The 12,371-nt window shown below is 41.4% G+C and overlaps 1 pseudogene; it reads right to left on the bottom strand.

The window, feature by feature from the left end:
* LOC106598616 (speriolin-like protein) overlaps positions 1–12,280 on the bottom strand; it is a 29,038-nt pseudogene extending 16,758 nt beyond the window's left edge.
* Between the last annotated feature and the right edge of the window lie 91 nt (positions 12,281–12,371).

Here is a 12,371-nt window from a genome sequence, read left to right as displayed (position 1 = left end):
GCCTATTATCCCTTAGCAGACAGAAGGAAGGAATATGTTGTTCAACTAGCCTATTATCCCTTAGCTGAAAGAAGGAATATGTTGTTCAACTAGCCTATTATCCATTAGCAGACAGATGGAATATGTTGTTCATCTAGCCTATTATCCCTTAGCAGACAGAAGGAATATGTTGTTCAACTAGCCTATTATCCCTTAGCAGACAGAAGGAAGGAATATGTTGTTCAACTAGTCTATTATCCCTTAGCAGACAGAAGGAATATGTTGTTCAACTAGCCTATTATCCCTTAGCAGACAGAAGGAATATGTTGTTCAACTAGCCTATTATCCCTTAGCAGACAGAAGGAAGGAATATGTTGTTCAACTAGCCTATTATCCCTTAGCAGACAGAAGGAATATGTTGTTCAACTAGCCTATTATCCCTTAGCAGACAGAAGGAATATGTTGTTCAACTAGCCTATTATCCCTTAGCAGACAGAAGGAATATGTTGTTCAACTAGCCTATTATCCCTTAGCAGACAGATGGAATATGTTGTTCAACTAGCCTATTATCCCTTAGCTGACAGAAGGAATATGTTGTTCAACTAGCCTATTATCCCATAGCAGACAGAAGGAAGGAATATGTTGTTCAACTAGCCTATTATCCCTTAGCAGACAGAAGGAAGGAATATGTTGTTCAACTAGCCTATTATCCCTTAGCTGACAGAAAGAATATGTTGTTCAACTAGCCTATTATCCCTTAGCAGACAGAAGGAAGGAATATGTTGTTCAACTAGCCTATTATCCCTTAGCAGACAGATGGAATATGTTGTTCAACTAGCCTATTATCCCTTAGCTGACAGAAGGAATATGTTGTTCAACTAGCCTATTATCCCTTAGCAGACAGATGGAATATGTTGTTCAACTAGCCTATTATCCCTTAGCTGACAGAAGGAAGGAATATGTTGTTCAACTAGCCTATTATCCCTTAGCTGAAAGAAGGAATATGTTGTTCAACTAGCCTATTATCCATTAGCAGACAGATGGAATATGTTGTTCAACTAGCCTATTATCCCTTAGCTGAAAGAAGGAATATGTTGTTCAACTAGCCTATTATCCCTTAGCTGAAAGAAGGAATATGTTGTTCAACTAGCCTATTATCCATTAGCAGACAGATGGAATATGTTGTTCAACTAGCCTATTATCCCTTAGTAGACAGAAGGAATATGTTGTTCAACTAGCCTATTATCCCTTAGCAGACAGATGGAATATGTTGTTCAACTAGCCTATTATCCCTTAGCTGACAGAAGGAAGGAATGTGTTGTTCAACTAGCCTATTATCCCTTAGCTGAAAGAAGGAATATGTTGTTCAACTAGCCTATTATCCATTAGCAGACAGATGGAATATGTTGTTCAACTAGCCTATTATCCCTTAGCAGACAGAAGGAATATGTTTTTCAACTAGCCTATTATCCCTTAGCAGACAGAAGGAAGGAATATGTTGTTCAACTAGCCTATTATCCCTTAGCAGACAGAAGGAATATGTTGTTCAACTAGCCTATTATCCCTTAGCAGACAGAAGGAATATGTTGTTCAACTAGCCTATTATCCCTTAGCAGACAGAAGGAATATGTTGTTCAACTAGCCTATTATCCCTTAGCAGACAGAAGGAATATGTTTTTCTACTAGCCTATTATCCCTTAGCAGACAGAAGGAAGGAATATGTTGTTCAACTAGCCTATTATCCCTAAGCAGACAGAAGGAATATGTTGTTCAACTAGCCTATTATCCCTTAGCAGACAGAAGGAATATGTTGTTCAACTAGCCTATTATCCCTTAGCAGACAGATGGAATATGTTGTTCAACTAGCCTATTATCCCTTAGCTGACAGAAGGAAGGAATATGTTGTTCAACTAGCCTATTATCCCTTAGCAGACAGAAGGAATATGTTGTTCAACTAGCCTATTATCCCTTAGCAGACAGATGGAATATGTTGTTCAACTAGCCTATTATCCCTTAGCTGACAGAAGGAAGGAATATGTTGTTCAACTAGCCTATTATCCATTAGCAGACAGATGGAATATGTTGTTCAACTAGCCTATTATCCCTTAGCTGAAAGAAGGAATATGTTGTTCAACTAGCCTATTATCCCTTAGCAGACAGAAGGAATATGTTGTTCAACTAGCCTATTATCCCTTAGCTGACAGAAGGAATATGTTGTTCAACTAGCCTATATCCCTTAGCAGACAGATGGAATATGTTGTTCAACTAGCCTATTATCCCTTAGCAGACAGAAGGAAGGAATATGTTGTTCAACTAGCCTATTATCCCTTAGCAGACAGAAGGAATATGTTGTTCAACTAGCCTATTATCCCTTAGCTGAAAGAAGGAATATGTTGTTCAACTAGCCTATTATCCCTTAGCAGACAGATGGAATATGTTGTTCAACTAGCCTATTATCCCTTAGCAGACAGATGGAATATGTTGTTCAACTAGCCTATTATCCCTTAGCAGACAGAAGGAAGGAATATGTTGTTCAACTAGCCTATTATCCCTTAGCTGAAAGAAGGAATATGTTGTTCAACTAGCCTATTATCCCTTAGCAGACAGATGGAATATGTTGTTCAACTAGCCTATTATCCCTTAGCAGACAGAAGGAATATGTTTTTCAACTAGCCTATTATCCCTTAGCAGACAGAAGGAAGGAATATGTTGTTCAACTAGCCTATTATCCCTTAGCAGACAGAGAAGGAATATGTTGTTCAACTAGCCTATTATCCCTTAGCAGACAGAAGGAATATGTTGTTCAACTAGCCTATTATCCCTTAGCAGACAGAAGGAATATGTTGTTCAACTAGCCTATTATCCCTTAGCTGACAGAAGGAATATGTTGTTCAACTAGCCTATTATCCCTTAGCAGACAGAAGGAATATGTTGTTCAACTAGCCTATTATCCCTTAGCAGACAGAAGGAATGTTTTTCAACTAGCCTACTATCCCTTAGCAGACAGAAGGAATATGTTGTTCAACTAGCCTATTATCCCTTAGCAGACAGAAGGAAGGAATATGTTGTTCAACTAGCCTATTATCCCTTAGCTGAAAGAAGGAATATGTTGTTCAACTAGCCTATTATCCATTAGCAGACAGATGGAATATGTTGTTCAACTAGCCTATTATCCCTTAGCTGAAAGAAGGAATATGTTGTTCAACTAGCCTATTATCCCTTAGCTGAAAGAAGGAATATGTTGTTCAACTAGCCTATTATCCATTAGCAGACAGATGGAATATGTTGTTCAACTAGCCTATTATCCCTTAGTTGACAGAAGGAATATGTTGTTCAACTAGCCTATTATCCCTTAGCAGACAGATGGAATATGTTGTTCAACTAGCCTATTATCCCTTAGCTGACAGAAGGAAGGAATGTGTTGTTCAACTAGCCTATTATCCCTTAGCTGAAAGAAGGAATATGTTGTTCAACTAGCCTATTATCCCTTAGCAGACAGATGGAATATGTTGTTCAACTAGCCTATTATCCCTTAGCAGACAGAAGGAAGGAATATGTTGTTCAACTAGCCTATTATCCCTTAGCAGACAGAAGGAATATGTTGTTCAACTAGCCTATTATCCCTTAGCAGACAGAAGGAATATGTTGTTCAACTAGCCTATTATCCCTTAGCAGACAGAAGGAATATGTTGTTCAACTAGCCTATTATCCCTTAGCAGACAGAAGGAATATGTTTTTCTACTAGCCTATTATCCCTTAGCAGACAGAAGGAAGGAATATGTTGTTCAACTAGCCTATTATCCCTAAGCAGACAGAAGGAATATGTTGTTCAACTAGCCTATTATCCCTTAGCAGACAGAAGGAATATGTTGTTCAACTAGCCTATTATCCCTTAGCAGACAGATGGAATATGTTGTTCAACTAGCCTATTATCCCTTAGCTGACAGAAGGAAGGAATATGTTGTTCAACTAGCCTATTATCCCTTAGCAGACAGAAGGAATATGTTGTTCAACTAGCCTATTATCCCTTAGCAGACAGATGGAATATGTTGTTCAACTAGCCTATTATCCCTTAGCTGACAGAAGGAAGGAATATGTTGTTCAACTAGCCTATTATCCATTAGCAGACAGATGGAATATGTTGTTCAACTAGCCTATTATCCCTTAGCTGAAAGAAGGAATATGTTGTTCAACTAGCCTATTATCCCTTAGCAGACAGAAGGAATATGTTGTTCAACTAGCCTATTATCCCTTAGCTGACAGAAGGAATATGTTGTTCAACTAGCCTATATCCCTTAGCAGACAGATGGAATATGTTGTTCAACTAGCCTATTATCCCTTAGCTGACAGAAGGAAGGAATATGTTGTTCAACTAGCCTATTATCCCTTAGCAGACAGAAGGAATATGTTGTTCAACTAGCCTATTATCCCTTAGCTGAAAGAAGGAATATGTTGTTCAACTAGCCTATTATCCCTTAGCAGACAGATGGAATATGTTGTTCAACTAGCCTATTATCCCTTAGCAGACAGATGGAATATGTTGTTCAACTAGCCTATTATCCCTTAGCTGACAGAAGGAAGGAATATGTTGTTCAACTAGCCTATTATCCCTTAGCTGAAAGAAGGAATATGTTGTTCAACTAGCCTATTATCCATTAGCAGACAGATGGAATATGTTGTTCAACTAGCCTATTATCCCTTAGCAGACAGAAGGAATATGTTTTTCAACTAGCCTATTATCCCTTAGCAGACAGAAGGAAGGAATATGTTGTTCAACTAGTCTATTATCCCTTAGCAGACAGAAGGAATATGTTGTTCAACTAGCCTATTATCCCTTAGCAGACAGAAGGAATATGTTGTTCAACTAGCCTATTATCCCTTAGCAGACAGAAGGAATATGTTGTTCAACTAGCCTATTATCCCTTAGCTGACAGAAGGAATATGTTGTTCAACTAGCCTATTATCCCTTAGCAGACAGAAGGAATATGTTGTTCAACTAGCCTATTATCCCTTAGCAGACAGAAGGAATGTTTTTCAACTAGCCTACTATCCCTTAGCAGACAGAAGGAATATGTTGTTCAACTAGCCTATTATCCCTTAGCAGACAGAAGGAAGGAATATGTTGGTCAACTAGCCTATTATCCCTTAGCAGACAGAAGGAATATGTTGTTCAACTAGCCTATTATCCCTTAGCTGACAGAAGGAATATGTTGTTCAACTAGCCTATTATCCCTTAGCAGACAGAAGGAATATGTTGTTCAACTAGCCTATTATCCCTCAGCTGACAGAAGGAATATGTTGTTCAACTAGCCTATTATCCCTTAGCAGACAGAAGGAATATGTTGTTCAACTAGCCTATTATCCCTTAGCAGACAGAAGGAAGGAATATGTTGGTCAACTAGCCTATTATCCCTTAGCAGACAGAAGGAATATGTTGGTCAACTAGCCTATTATCCCTTAGCAGACAGAAGGAATATGTTGTTCAACTAGCCTATTATCCCTTAGCAGACAGAAGGAATATGTTGTTCAACTAGCCTATTATCCCTTAGCAGACAGAAGGAATATGTTGTTCAACTAGCCTATTATCCCTTAGCAGACAGAAGGAATATGTTGTTCAACTAGCCTATTATCCCTTAGCAGACAGAAGGAATATGTTGTTCAACTAGCCTATTATCCCTTAGCAGACAGATGGAATATGTTGTTCAACTAGCCTATTATCCCTTAGCTGACAGAAGGAAGGAATATGTTGTTCAACTAGCCTATTATCCCTTAGCTGACAGAAGGAATATGTTGTTCAACTAGCCTATTATCCCTTAGCTGACAGAATGAATATGTTGTTCAACTAGCCTATTATCTCTTAGCTGACGGAAAGGAATATGTTGTTCAACTAGCCTATTATCCCTTAGCTGACAGAAGGAATATGTTGTTCAACTAGCCTATTATCCCTTAGCAGACAGAAGGAATATGTTGTTCAACTAGCCTATTATCCCTTAGCTGATAGAAGGAAGGAATATGTTGTTCAACTAGCCTATTATCCCTTAGCAGACAAAAGGAAGGAATATGTTGTTCAACTAGCCTATTATCCCTTAGCAGACAGAAGGAATATGTTGTTCAACTAGCCTATTATCCCTTAGCAGACAGAAGGAATATGTTGTTCAACTAGCCTATTATCCCTTAGCAGACAGAAGGAATATGTTGTTCAACTAGCCTATTATCCCTTAGCAGACAGAAGGAAGGAATATGGTATTCCAACTTTCTTAAAATTCAAAAACTAGAATGACCGCCTTTTGTATAAAAGGACAACGCACACACAGTTCCCACCTGAATGATCTTGTCTCGTATATTGAGCACAGTGAACCCATAGAGTCTGGTCTGGCCTTGGAATACATAGGACAGGATCCTTCGATCCAGCTGGAAGGCTATCTCCCCCACCAACCGCTCTGGATCTGAACAATAAACACCATTACAACACCAACCTCTGAATCTGCATGGATTACTTCAATAGATCTCATTACACCAACAGAAACATTCATCCACACCTAGTTTAACAAAATGTTCCTATTATAAGCAACATCCCAAACGGCATCCTGTTTCCTACAGTGAGGGAAAAAAGTATTTGATCCCCTGCTGATTTTGTACATTTGCCCACTGACAAAGAAATGATCAGTCTATAATTTTAATGGTAGGTTTATTTCAACAGTGAGAGACAGAATAACAAAAAAAAATCCAGAAAAACACATGTCAAAAATTGTATAAATTGATTTGCATTTTAATGAGGGAAATAAGTATTTCACCCCCTCTCAATCAGAAAGATTTCTGGCTCCCAGGTGTCTTTTATACAGGTAACGAGCTGAGATTAGGAGCACACTCTTAAAGGGAGTGCTCCTAATCTCAGGTTGTTACCAGCAGAGGGAGTAGTTGTTTAGTATTTTGGTCAGGACGTGGCAGAGGGATGTTTGTTTTGTATGGTGGGGGTTTTGTGTGTGTTGTAGAGGGGTGTTTGATTTATGTGTTCCTGGGTTTTGGGTGTATGTTCTAGGTTGTATTTCTGCATTCTGTCTAGGTTAGGTTTTCTATGTTTAGGTTTGGGTGCTAGACTCTCAATTGGAGGCAGGTGATTCTCGTTGCCTCTGATTGAGAGTCCTATATATGGGTAATTGTTCGGTGTAGTGTTGTGGGAGATTGTTTCTTGTTTTGCCTGTGTGAGCATGACAAGACTGTTTTGTTGTTCGTGAGTTCTTTGTTTTGTTATTTTGGTGTTCCCTTTATGTAAAATAAATAACAAGATGAGCATCCACATTCCTGCTGCGTTTTGGTCCTCTATCCCCGACGACAACCGTTACACCTGTATAAAAGACACCTGTCCACAGAAGCAATCAATCAATCAGATTCCAAACTCTCCACCATGGCCAAGACCAAAGAGCTCTCCAAGGATGTCAGGGACAAGATTGTAGACCTACACAAGGCTGGAATGGGCTACAAGACCATCGCCAAGCAGCTTGGTGAGAAGGTGACAACAGTTGGTGCGATTATTCGCAAATGGAAGAAACACAAAAGAACTGTCAATCTCCCTCGGCCTGGGGCTCCATGCAAGATCTCACCTCGTGGAGTTGCAATGATCATGAGAACGGTGAGGAATCAGCCCAGAACTACACGGGAGGATCTTGTCAATAATCTCAAGGCAGCTGGGACCATAGTCAACAAGAAAACAATTGGTAAAACACTACGCAGTGAAGGACTGAAATCCTGCAGCGCCCGCAAGGTCCCCCTGCTCAAGAAAGCACATATACATGCCCGTCTGAAGTTTGCTAATGAACATCTGAATGATTCAGAGGACAACTGGGTGAAAGTGTTGTGGTCAGATGAGACCAAAATGGAGCTCTTTGGCATCAACTCAACTCGCCGTGTTTGGAGGAGGAGGAATGCTGCCTATGACCCCAAGAGCACCATCCCCACCGTCAAACATGGAGGTGGAAACATTATGCTTTGGGGGTGTTTTTCTGCTAAGGGGACAGGACAACTTCACCGCATCAAAGGGACGATGGACGGGGCCATGTACCGTCAAATCTTGGGTGAGAACCTCCTTCCCTCAGCCAGGGCATTGAAAATGGGTCGTGGATGGGTATTCCAGCATGACAATGACCCAAAACACACGGCCAAGGCAACAAAGGAGTGGCTCAAGAAGAAGCACATTAAGGTCCTGGAGTGGCCTAGCCAGTCTCCAGACCTTAATCCCATAGAAAATCTGAGGAGGGAGCTGAAGGTTCGAGTTGGCAAACGTCAGCCTTGAAACCTTAATGACTTGGAGAAGATCTGCAACGAGGAGTTGGACATAATCCCTCCTGAGATGTGTGCAAACCTGGTGGCCAACTACAAGAAACGTCTGACCTCTGTGATTGCCAACAAGGGTTTTGCCACCAAGTACTAAGTCATGTTTTGCAGAGGGGTCAAATACTTATTTCCCTCATTAAAATGCAAATCAATTTATAACATTTTTGACATGCGTTTTTCTGGATTGTTTTGTTGTTATTCTGTCTCTCATTGTTCAAATAAACCTACCATTAAAATTATAGACTGATCATTTCTTTGTCAGTGGGCAAACGTACAAAATCAGCAGGGGATCAAATACTTTTTTCCCTCACTGTATATTGTGCACTACTATTGACCAGAGCCCTATAGGCCCTACTCAAAAGTTATGCATGTCATGACTTCAGTCGAAGTCAGGTCCTCTCCTTGTTTGGGCGGCGCTCGGCGGTCTTCTAGCCATCATCGATCCACTTTCATTTTCCACATGTTTTGTCTTGTTTTCCTCACACCTGGTTTCAATTCCCTCATTTACTTGTTGTGTATTTAACCCTCTGTTCCCCCCCATGTCTTTGTGTGGGATTGTTTATTGTTTCGTGTAAGCGCACGTTAGACTGGTTGCGCTGGGTTATGTCAACCCGTATTGTACACTGCTCAAAAAAATAAAGGGAAGACTTAAACAACAATGTAACTCCAAGTCAATCACACTTCTGTGAAATCAAACTGTCCACTTTGGAAGCAACACTGATTGACAATAAATGTCACATGCTGTTGTGCAAATGGAATAGACAACAGGTGGAAATTATAGGCAATTAGCAAGACACCCCCAATAAAGGAGTGGTTCTGCAGGTGGGGACCACAGACCACTTCTCAGTTCTTATGCTTCCTGGCTGATGTTTTGGTCACTTTTGAATGCTGGCGGTGCTTTCACTCTAGTGGTAGCATGAGACGAAGTCTACAACCCACACAAGTGGCTCAGGTAGTGCAGCTCATCCAGGATGGCACATCAATGCGAGCTGTGGCAAGAAGGTTTGCTGTGTCTGTCAGCGTAGTGTCCAGAGCATGGAGGCACTACCAGGAGACAGGCCAGTACATCAGGAGACGTGGAGGAGGCCGTAGGAGGGCAACAACCCAGCAGCAGGACCGCTACCTCCGCCTTTGTGCAAGGAGGAGCAGGAGGAGCACTGCCAGAGCCCTGCAAAATGACCTCCAGCAGGCCACAAATGTGCATGTCTCTGCTCAAACGGTCAGAAACAGACTCCATGAGGGTGGTATGAGGGCCCGACGTCCACAGGTGGGGGTTGTGCTTACAGCCCAATACCGTGCAGGACGTTTGGCATTTGCCAGAGAACACCAAGATTGGCAAATTCGCCACTGGCGCCCTGTGCTCTTCACAGATGAAGCAGGTTCACACTGAGCACGTGACAGACGTGACAGAGTCTGGAGACGCCCGTGGAGAACGTTCTGCTGCCTGCAACATCCTCCAGCATGACCGGTTTGGCGGTGGGTCAGTCATGGTGTGGGGTGGCATTTCTTTGGGGGGGCCGCACAGCCCTCCATGTGGTCGCTAGAGGTAGCCTGACTGGCATTAGGTACCGAGATGAGATCCTCAGACCCCTTGTGAGACCATATGCTGGTGCGGTTGGCCCTGGGTTCCTCCTAATGCAAGACAATGCTAGACCTCATGTGGCTGGAGTGTGTCAGCAGTTCCTGCAAGAGGAAGGCATTGATGCTATGGACTGGTCAGCCCGTTCCCCAGACCTGAATCCAATTGAGCACATCTGGGACATCATGTCTCGCTCCATCCACCAATGCCACGTTGCACCACAGACTGTCCAGGAGTTGGCGGATGCTTTAGTCCAGGTCTTGGAGGAGATCCCTCAGGAGACCATCCTCCACCTCATCAGGAGCATGCCCAGGCGTTGTAGGGAGATCATACAGGCACGTGGAGGCCACACACACTACTGAGCCTCATTTTGGCTTGTTTTAAGGACATTACATCAAAGTTGGATCAGCCTGTAGTGTGGTTTTCCACTTTAATTTTGAGTGTGACTCCAAATCCAGACCTCCATGGGTTGATAAATTGGATTTCCATTGATTATTTTTGTGTGATTTTGTTGTCAGCACATTCAACTATGTAAAGAAAAAAGTATTTAATAAGATTATTTCATTCATTCAGATCTAGGATGTGTTATTTTAGTGTTCCCTTTATTTTTTTTAGCAGTATATTTAGTGTTCGTTGTGCAGTGTGTTTTTGTTCGCCTAAATAAAAGGCTCCGTTTGCTACCCAAATTCTGCTCTCCTGCGCATGACTCCCTTACAGCCAGTTACGCATACCTAACAATGCACTATATAGGAAATAGGGTGCAATTTGGGACCTACACAATAGTTTTGAATACATATTTTTCTATTCTATTCTGCTATTACAATATTGTCATAATCAGCTCAGTTGATACAAAATGGTGATTCAATTTCTGACTAACATTTTTCTGTAAGGATCATGTCACAACATTGTAATGAGCAAACGACCATTTCACACACCTTTCACCTTGTGAGACATGATGTAAGAACAGCTTGCAGTCTCTTCATGTTCTCGTGGGTCTGTGTACATGCAGCTCTTGGTGTAGGACTCCAGGTTAACCGGGGAAGACGTTCTGTGAGAATGTTTGGACGATTGATGCAGCTCATGTTTGAATCTGTCCTCATCCACGATGTCTTGCCACTGAATAGTTGTGTTCCTGCCTTTGGGTAGGAAATTCACATCAGAATCAATTCGAAATGCAAAAAGGGTGACAAATTGAGACAAAAAGAAACCAGGCAAAAAATAATAAGCAATTATATGTAGATGCTCTCCCCTTTGACTACATCCTCCCTCTGCTGACCTCACTGAAGCCATGGGTTGCTTAGACGTCGCACGCAACCATTGGTTGATGCTGACAGATTGACAGATTGCTATAACATATGATTTGGTTAGTCGATAGGTAAAATATCTATCCAGACGTTTTAAGATCTGGCAACGTCTTAACAATGGAACCATGAACGTTCTCAACCTTCAGTTTCTTGACCTTAGATCAACTCATGAACTTAATGTTGTTTTTAATTTTTTATTTATTTTTGTTGCTTTACATCACTACGAAATGTCTTTATGTAATGAATAGAGCTATATAAATTGAATAAATTATTTAAATGTTAGTCATTTAACAGATGCTCTTATCCAGAGTGCCTTACAGAGTTAAGTGCCTTGCTCAGATGTTTCATCTAGTCGGCTCAGGGATTCGAACCAGCATCTTTTCGGTTAGTGGCCTAAAGCTCTTAACCACCAGGCTATCTGCCACCCTTATTATTATTATTATACGTCCAATATTTTAGCTGGATGTTGCTAGGACCTGCATGGCAGTACTGATGTTGGGATTAAGTCAATTTCATTTCACGACGTATAGTGAAATTCCAAATCCAATTAAATGTGTTTAGCTTCTCCAACCCTGCTTATTAATTCGAACCGTACTGACGTCCTTGGACGTCCTCTAGTGGCAAAGAGCGGCACGCGCACTACCGTCACCCACATAGATGGAGATTGCGATGCGTAAAACATACTTGAACAGTTACCTGTCGATTCCCTGAGAGTATCGCTGGTTAGAGCGGAGGTTTGCAGTTTGGACTTCAGATCAAAGTTTTCCTTCATCAAGCCAAGCCTTATTTTCAGGTCGTCATTCTCGTGCCGCAGTTTCTCATTCTCCAAGCGCAATGACGCACCGCCCCCCTCTGTATCCATATCCACCCAGACACTTCTCCGACTCCAAGCGCCTACTTCAGGCGTTCAGACAGTTGAGGCACAACCCGTAAGTTTGTAGACCCTTTCCGTCTGTCTTATAAATCAAATCCTCAAATGAAATAGGTTATAAATAGCATCATAATAGGGTGCCAGCACGTTGGATTTAACTTTTAACACCGTTATGTCGTGTGTCATAATTACACATTGAACATAATTATAGAATCTCCTTTATGACGTCTAAACAGAATGACTATAGCCTTTCTGACGCTGTACATTTGCATTGCATCAGAGGAAATCATTTCTCACACCATTTCTC

This window comes from Salmo salar, chromosome ssa02 (assembly GCF_905237065.1).
Source record: "Salmo salar chromosome ssa02, Ssal_v3.1, whole genome shotgun sequence".
Lineage (NCBI taxonomy): Eukaryota > Metazoa > Chordata > Actinopteri > Salmoniformes > Salmonidae > Salmo > Salmo salar.
Note: the sequence above shows the minus strand (reverse complement) of the source record. Positions and strands in the feature narration are given on the sequence as shown.